Genomic DNA, 7,986 nt, shown 5'->3' with positions numbered 1-7,986 from the left:
GTGAGAATTATTTTATTATGTTTTATTTTTATTATTTTATTACTTCCCTTCTACGTGATGACTTTACCGAAAGAGCCAAGAAGATCTGGCTAGTTTATTAGTCACTCCCGTAATGTACGGTATTTTGAATAGTTAGAATTACTTGGTCAAGTTCAACGGTCATGTTATTTGATTTGGGTTTTGATTTCAGTGCCCTGTTGATTTGTGTATCATTGTAACCGTTCAATTGCAGCGCTTATTTAACGTGTTTAATTTAATTTCTCAGACTGTCACCATCTGACACGTTCTTAGTCCGATGTATGAGCGTCTTTATGAGAGAGGATCTCTGTGCGGGGTGATGGTGTGACTCTGCATTCAGATAGGCTCAAGTATGCACTTTCTCTCGGTAAACGCTGTGTTATTTTACCATTTCAACCGTGCCCGAGCAGAATATCAGCTTCCACTTCCATGGTGAACTGATGGACGGTTTTTGCGAGTTGAGATGATTTAGAAATTCATTAAGTGTATCTTTGCCTTGTGTCGAGACCACCAATGTGTCATCCAAATATCTAAACCAAACAGAGGGTCTTAGTGTGCTTGAAGCTATTGCTTTTGTTTAAAAATCTTCCATGTACAAATTCGCTATCACAGGAGACAAAGGAGAGCCCATTGCTGCTCCTTCCTTTTTATGTTATAGAAGTCACCTTTCCACAACAAATAGGTGTTCTTTAGACAGTGTTCATTGGTTTCATGGCTTTATTTTGGTTTGTTGTAGTACAGAGTTAGACTGATGGCTTTAATCTAAGTTGTCTTGTGGTTGTTGTTGGTTGTTTGACTTGCATCCCACTGGGATTTTTGCACGCAGCGTTGTTGTACGGTGTTTTTTTCTGCAATATTTTGCTGTCTTTTCTTGGATTTTCTGTTTGCACTCAGTCACATATTCACTTTAAGATGTTTTTTTGTTCATGTTTTTGTTTTTTGTTTGTTGCGGTTGCACCCGATTCAAGAGCCGAATGGCTCAGAGGGCTATACCTAATAAATGAACTTGAACTTGAAGTATGCATCTGAATAAGATTGTGGGATTGGCAGAATCGTGGTGGGGGCAGAATCTTTATAGACCCTGGTATGGATTTCAGACAAGAAGGGAGGGTCAGTGAGGCCTAGCCAACCTCGTGGCTTGGTTGATGATCCGAGTGGTCTGAATGGTCGTCCAAGTGGTACTCCAGGAGGTCGCAGTGGTGGTCCTGTTGGTCCGCGTGGTATATTTGATGGTTCTGGTGGTAGTTACGGTGGCAGGGTGTCGGTGGTAATTATGGCAGTCCGATTGGTCTGAATAATCGTTCCAGCGATCTTGTGGTCTCAGTGGTAGCCCCAGTAATCAATCTCAATACCAGTCAGTTGTTATCAGTCAGAATTGCCATTGAGACATATTGCAATCATTGACCATTCGTTTCCATTGAAGTGTCCTTAGGCCTGCAATCTACAATGGACAATTCCATTCACTCGGCATGAGCCATACCTTTCAATGGCGAACGTAGCCACGTGAAATCAGCCCCAATCGTCATCCTGACCAAATGGATTGGCAAAGCTGAGCTAACTTCGAAAGAGAATAAAAAAGAGCGGCAAAATAATCCAGCTTTGTTGCACAAATATTCTATGGGATGATCCCTGCTTGAATCCAATTCAGTTGAATGGAGAATTTAACACGGGAATTGTCCATTGAAGATCCACGATTCCTGCTGGAATAATCCACGAATGAATTGTATTTCAAATGCTAACGAATGGTATTTATTATCACGCAACGTTTCGAGGAGTGGGCCTTCTTCATAGTAGAGATACTCTATATATTTATTTAATTTTAGGGCAGTGTAATTGACAAATGTGTTATTTGTGCTTGTGCACCGCTTTCAATGCATTTCCACGCACTTTTGCGGTGTTTAATGCGCATCATGAGTGAGGATTCTGCTGGCGAATATTACTGGATTTAATATGGGTGTAATGGCACATGCCTATAATCAAACATTTTGAAGGCAAGGGTTGGTGGATCACTTTACTTATGAAACTTCCAAACTTGCTGGGCTGCATGGTGGCCAGGAGAGGGCAGTCCAGCAAGTGCAGCTAATCCATGTCTGAAAAGCAATGTGCCACATCCAATCTTTTCTGTTAATTATGATAAAACAAATCTTTACAGGAAAATCTGTTCCGGCTGGAATGAAATACTAAAAACAACACACAATTGTGCGTGTGCTCACAAGCAGCAGCAAGGCACGAGGGCATTGAATATGTAATGTGGTGGTCACGTGACACGGATGAGGAGCATGATGGGAGTCCTACCTTCCTGCTGTTTGTGAGTACAAATATTTGTGTGTTGTTCTTTTTAAGAGCAGTGAGTGGTAGATAATCATATGCGTCCACTTTTCTTCAAGGTTTTCCAGTTTCCTCTCACACGAAGCCAAACACTCATGAATGGAATTTGCCACACATCCCAATCCAGTACAACTCCTCACATATAGTCTTTTAAAAAAAATCAATGAGGCTGCCTGGGGTAAGGGTATTGCTATTATCATAAATGTTTATTCGTCAAGAATTTGGCAGAAATCTGGTATAACTTAGCAGTGCAATACTAATCATGTATATATGTAGCTCATTGCTAGAAAACGTGTGACTAGTCTGAATTATAACAATGTTACAAAACGTGTTTTGGGTCATTGAATCAACAGACATTATTTTTGCCAACCCCCAATATACTGTAAATATAAAAAGAACTCAAATTTAAGTTTGCTTACTCTTGATTTAACTCGTAATTATATTCGCATTAATAATTTGTAACCCTTTGTCAATCCACTGCCGATTAAATCCGCCCCACACCATGTTGTCACGGTGGTTATTTGAACATACTTCACCACACTGGTCAAGATAGGTTGGTAAAGTGGTTGAATTATCGCTTATCAACTGACGTTAACCTTGGCTGGAATAATTTATTGAAGTCCGTAAGCTTATAATGCCCTGTGGATATTACTGCTACCCCGATAACAAGGTGACGTTGCAGCCCTCCAATGTTTCTGTTCATGCCACTGCTGGCAGGAGGGCCTCTACTCGAGGTAGCTGTGGTTATTTTGGACTTCCGTACTGACTAGACATCTTGAAAGAGGTGGGAGAACCCAAAATATATCCAACCACACGTCACCTGCTGGTTGACCCCCCCCCCCCCTATGACTTACCAAACATTGGTGCACAGCAAAATAGTTTGGCCATTTGGGCGTTGGCTCCTCATCATTGGAATGAATCAGAGCTGTAGCCATTCTTGTTGCCTATAATGAGCTCATCGCCATCAGTCATGGGCAATCCACTGTTGGATGAAAGCCTCCCCAAGCCACTGCCATCACTCAATCTTGCAATGTAATAATCCACGTAGCACCTGCATACGAGTTGATTTCATCACTCCACCTCCCTGGTTGCATTATATTTCAAGATGAGTTTATTGACAAGTAAATAGACAGAGCAAATACAATTTTCCAGGTGAGTACCTAACAAGGAAACTTTACTGGACAGGCACTGTCATAGGTGGGTAAATATTGGTCCAGGGAGGAGAGAAAATAAGAGTGGCATTATGATTTGTGTGTTCGAGGATCGCTGTACAGTCGTTGGCCTCAGGCCAATACTTGCGTAGTGACCGACTCAGAGACACCAAGAGTAGGAGGCATTGTGGTTTTAGATTTGAAGCTTTCGTGACTGCAAGGATTCATATTCTTAGGTTTTTTCGGTAAAGTCACGTAGGTAAAAAATTAATTAAAATTAATAAAAGTAAAATAAAATAAAAATCACGACGTTTCGGAGGCAACACAAGCTTCCGTCTTCAGGTGGAACAGTCACAGCACGATTGCTGTATCAGGTATCGTGCTGTGACTGTTGCACTGTGGTTTATTAAACACGACCTGACAGTAAACACTTACTAACTAAAGTTCCCAGTCGAGAGCTGGTAGACTGCCCGAATGGCGACGCCGAGATGGTGAAGACATAAACTACGGTGAAGACTACAGCAGCAACGACGATGGGACCCCACTCCACACGACAGCCCCGAGATCCCCTCCCGAGGCCCCTCTTATACTGTCAGCGTGGCCTGGCTCCGCCCCCAGCCACGCCCCCCTTCTGGAACCTACCAGCGGGTTCTCGACGTGTCCCTTCCATAACCTTTCTCCTAGATCCCTCTCTGGTCTATCACGTGGCCTGCTGTCAGTCAGGACTGCTACAAGCCGCAGATCCCCTTCCCTGCCAGCAGCCAGCGCTACGCTGCTACGTGACCGATTCTATGTCACTACACTTGCAAGATAACTTACTCGTCCAAACTCAGGGTGCCTGCTGAAACGGTTTACAGATTTTTGAAAATAAAAGTAAATGCAACGTGTTTCAACATTGTGCAACAGGATAAAAAAATCTCCATATTCACAGCATGTGTAACCATAGTTACCCTTAAAGGAAATCAAGAACTACCTGACATTGGCATTAGCTTTGTGTATGGCTTTAAATAAAACGCTGATTTCCCCCCCCCCCCCCCCTTAGATTTGCCCTATTTTTACACGATCAAAATCAGTGTAAAAATTTTGTTTTTCACAATGGACACCCGTGATTGAAGAAGGCGAGTGATTTTATAATTTAGTGTCATGTTTTTTTGTTATAGGCTAGATTTTGATTAGTTTATTCCACACAGCAATCAGGAATGACTGGTTTGGGCAATTGTTTGTTAACTTCAAATTAGAGCTCATCTACAGCACACAACATATTTACCAGACAAATCTATTATCATTTATCACGGCAGTTTTACATTTTGCCACCGACTAGGCCATGCATCAACACCCCATTTCCACTAGATACCCGCCTAAGGAAAATATAAAAGTGAGCATGACCCAAATTTTTCATCGTGCACTGTAACATTTCTCCCCGTCGTGACTAGTGCTTTAAATATTGCACAATGAGAGCACATTTTAACACCATAATTGAAATGTTACATAGATCCCCGGCTAGGTAGAACACTTCTTGAGCAGTGTGAGCTTTGAGCTCATTAGTCAGGCGGGCCACGCTGCCATGGATAAGCAGCGTCAGCTGGGTTTGAGCTCTGCCGGGGGTGCTCTGCTTGGCAAGTGCAGAGTCTCGGTGAGAGGTCAGAACTCTGCGTGGCACTTTGTGCAGGGAATGCTGAGCTGTCAAGAACGGGATGAACATGAAATAAAATAGGAAGGGGAGAACAACAACAACAAGAAAACCCTAACAAAAAAAACCTTGATGAAAACAAAAATAAACAAAGATCCCCAAAAATAAATTAAATAATGGTTGAAATTGAATTAGCCTCCAGACCCCAATAATATGGGTAAAATGTTGTCAGGTAATTTTTTTTACGAGCCATCTATTCATTGAATTTCGGAAGCATCGTATGTGTGCCTGCAATGAGATCAGCTGGTTATTTGACCTTGTGAGCTTCATATGCGGTCATTCAAAAGGCCGAGGTTGTTCTCTGGATACGCACATTGTGACCATCAAAAATGAAATGTTTATACGCTCAGAAGTAAAAATAATAATATGTTCGTTCTAGAATTCTATTTGGAAATGTGTTTTTCCTGAAAATAAAGCACACTCAATGATTGTTTAATTTGTTTTGAAGTGCAGTCAAACATAGCACAGAAAATAACCCTAAATGAAAAGGTTCACGTATAAATACAAATTTTATGTAGCTGAAAGGAAGTGGTCAAAAAGTTAATTAGAAGAGATAATTGGACTTAATTATATCAACAGAAATAATTGTTTACCTTTCTCAGGTCAATATGCAATTGTTTTACATTGCAATTGCATACAAATTCATATGCGTAATAAACTCCTAGTGTACTCACAATATGTGCTGTAATGGCACCCATTAAAACATGTAAATGGTTACACCATATTCATGATATGTAGTGTTTTTAGAAGACAGATTTCTTGATGAATAGTTTAATTTATATTTTCTGGAATTCATTCCTTTTCTCCATGCCACCAGAATGAGCATTACGTATTTCTCTGTGCTCTTACATCTGTAGTGAGTTCCCAGGGAGACAGACGATGTAGTTGAGGCACACTCTTTTATTTAACCAAAAGGCGGTAACAATGCTTGAAGGGGTAACAGCCCCTTCACCCGTACTCAATGGGAAACACCCCTAGCACTATTCCCTGACTGTCCTATTCCCAGTCCTCCGCTAAAAGTGCTAGGGGAGACTATCTGATCCGGCCCTGGCCAGCTAACAAGACCGTGCTCTTACAAGAGCAGCGGTCCTGGAGCTCTTGGGGCCGCACCACTGGCTTGCCCTGCTCGGCCCTGACAAGGATAGCGAGCCAGGGGAGTCCCAGGGCCTATTCTGCCGGTCTTCAGTCTTCGCTGGTAAGCTTCTAACACACTGGCCCCGAGTCCTCTGGCTCCCCAACTTTTATAGGAATCCTCTCCGAGGGGTGGGGCTATGGGGGATCACAGCGCCCCCATGGCCCCCCAGGGTTAACCGATGCGGACCTGGATGTAGACACCCGTGTGTGGGTGCAGACACCCTTGTGTTTCTGTCCGCCTTTCTCCCCGTAACAACCCCTACACATGCACCATTTCACTCAAACTCCTTCTTACTACAGCAGGACAACTGTGGCCCCTATTATCTCAAACTTTAGTCCATAGCAAACCAAGATCTTTACATCTTATGAACAAGCCAATTACTGCCCAATTCGTCAAAGAGCTGAAATACATATTGTTTAAGTCAGCCTAATTGTATAGTGCCTGAATGTCTGGCTTACATACTTAATATACTTTCACAATACACAACTTTTGTATCCCAATTTGAAACAATTATAAATGCAATAAAAATGTCCATGTACATGTTTTAAAGCACTAAGCTTGGAAGCAATTAATTAGGCTGCCAATAGGTTTATTTGGAACATTTTATTTATGGAGTATTCATCAGAGCGAAATGTCACAGCACAGAGATTTGAGTGCGCATAGGTGTGGATTTCCTGAGTAAGTGCACCGTTCTTATAGACTGTGAGCCATAAGCTCATGATTAATGAGTGAACAAAGCACAAGGCATCAGCTCTTTGCCACATGAAGGTCACCAGTCCAGCCACTGACCAATTGATGGACGGACAATTGGGAAGTGAATGCTCTTTACAACTTGCGGAATTTGCTGGAGGCATTTACAAAACACTTTGTCCATTTCATGTTCTTTATTAGAAGCCCTTAGCAATTGCGTGGCTGACGGCCGATCTCGACGAGTGGTTTTAAAGCGAACAAAAAGTATCACCTTTTATTTATTTATTTTATGACCATTATTGAATCGATTGTGAATACTTAGTTCGTGGCCATAATTAAATTGGTATTGCGAGACATGTAATGAGGGTCAATCATTGCCAATAGTTAGCAATTGCAGATAATTTGTAAGACGTCTTTATTTGACAAGTCGGATATTATCGATTCTGTCAGAGTTAACAGTGGAATGATACTTTATTGATCAATGGTTATTTTATTTGTAAATTATAAAAAAAAAATCTGCCGATGATTAATGATAGTTTAATTTAATGACTGCGGTTTTACAAGAGGTTAATTGGCAATGTGATGCAAAATTTCCGTAATCATTCATGGCCTGTCATTCAAATTAAAATTCATTTATAGAAAAAAAGACCCAAAGTTTGCGTGGACTAATGTAAAAAAAAATGAGAGCGCAATTTAGCTCATGTCGCCAGGAGTATGGGACGCCTAGAAATACACAAACATTCACTCACCCGGTGTAACGGCTCATGATTTCAAGTCGCTCGCTCGACTCATTGGCGAGGAGCGATGACGGGGGGGAGCTGACATAGGGTATACAAGCTGGTTGGGAGGTTGAGAACCGTTCAAATCAGATTGGTCATGACGACATTTTTTAAGAGCGGGGGGAAAACAAACAGACGGGAATGAGGGGTTGGTGGGGAGACGGTTAGAAGAAATGAAGGGATTGATGGCGAGTC

Source organism: Lampetra planeri, chromosome 4 (genome assembly GCF_965212315.1).
Source record: "Lampetra planeri chromosome 4, kcLamPlan1.2.h2, whole genome shotgun sequence".
Taxonomy (NCBI): domain Eukaryota; kingdom Metazoa; phylum Chordata; class Hyperoartia; order Petromyzontiformes; family Petromyzontidae; genus Lampetra; species Lampetra planeri.
Note: the sequence above shows the minus strand (reverse complement) of the source record.